Source organism: Penaeus monodon, chromosome 21 (genome assembly GCF_015228065.2).
Source record: "Penaeus monodon isolate SGIC_2016 chromosome 21, NSTDA_Pmon_1, whole genome shotgun sequence".
Taxonomy (NCBI): domain Eukaryota; kingdom Metazoa; phylum Arthropoda; class Malacostraca; order Decapoda; family Penaeidae; genus Penaeus; species Penaeus monodon.
In genome coordinates this window covers 38,626,034-38,626,578 of record NC_051406.1, presented here as the reverse complement: position 1 = coordinate 38,626,578, position 545 = coordinate 38,626,034, and positions in this window count along the sequence as shown.

Here is a 545-nt window from a genome sequence, read left to right as displayed (position 1 = left end):
ATCCTCCCAGCCCTCCCTCTCAGTCTCTCCTCCTTCCACCCTTCGCCCCTTCCTCTCCCCACCATGATATAATGGTAGGGGTGAGATAATGTCCACACGGGAGTTTTGTTACCGTAATTAATGTCAGTCCGTAGATCCGCCTCTAAAGGTAAGGTCACGGTAGAATCTTGTTTAGGATGCGTATTAACTAGCACAGGGAAGAGGTAGGGGTAGGGTGAATGCCATGTACTGTAGAGTAGAGGTTTTCTTGTATTACTAAGATCGTATGGGTTTGAAATGCTTTCGGGAAGTTTATTATTATCAACAGATAGAGTGATTTAAGTTTGGGTCACGGTAGACTCTCGTTTAGAGTGCGTCTTAACACAGGAAAGGAAGAGGGGAAAGTTATGTACTATAGAGTGGAGATTTCCCTGCACTGCTAAGGTCTTATAAAGCTGAAATGCTTTCGAGGGATTTTGATTTTCAATAGATAAAGGGTTTGATTACTTAATGCTTTCGAGGGATTTTGGATTTTCAATAGATAAAGGGTGATCATGCGAGAATAA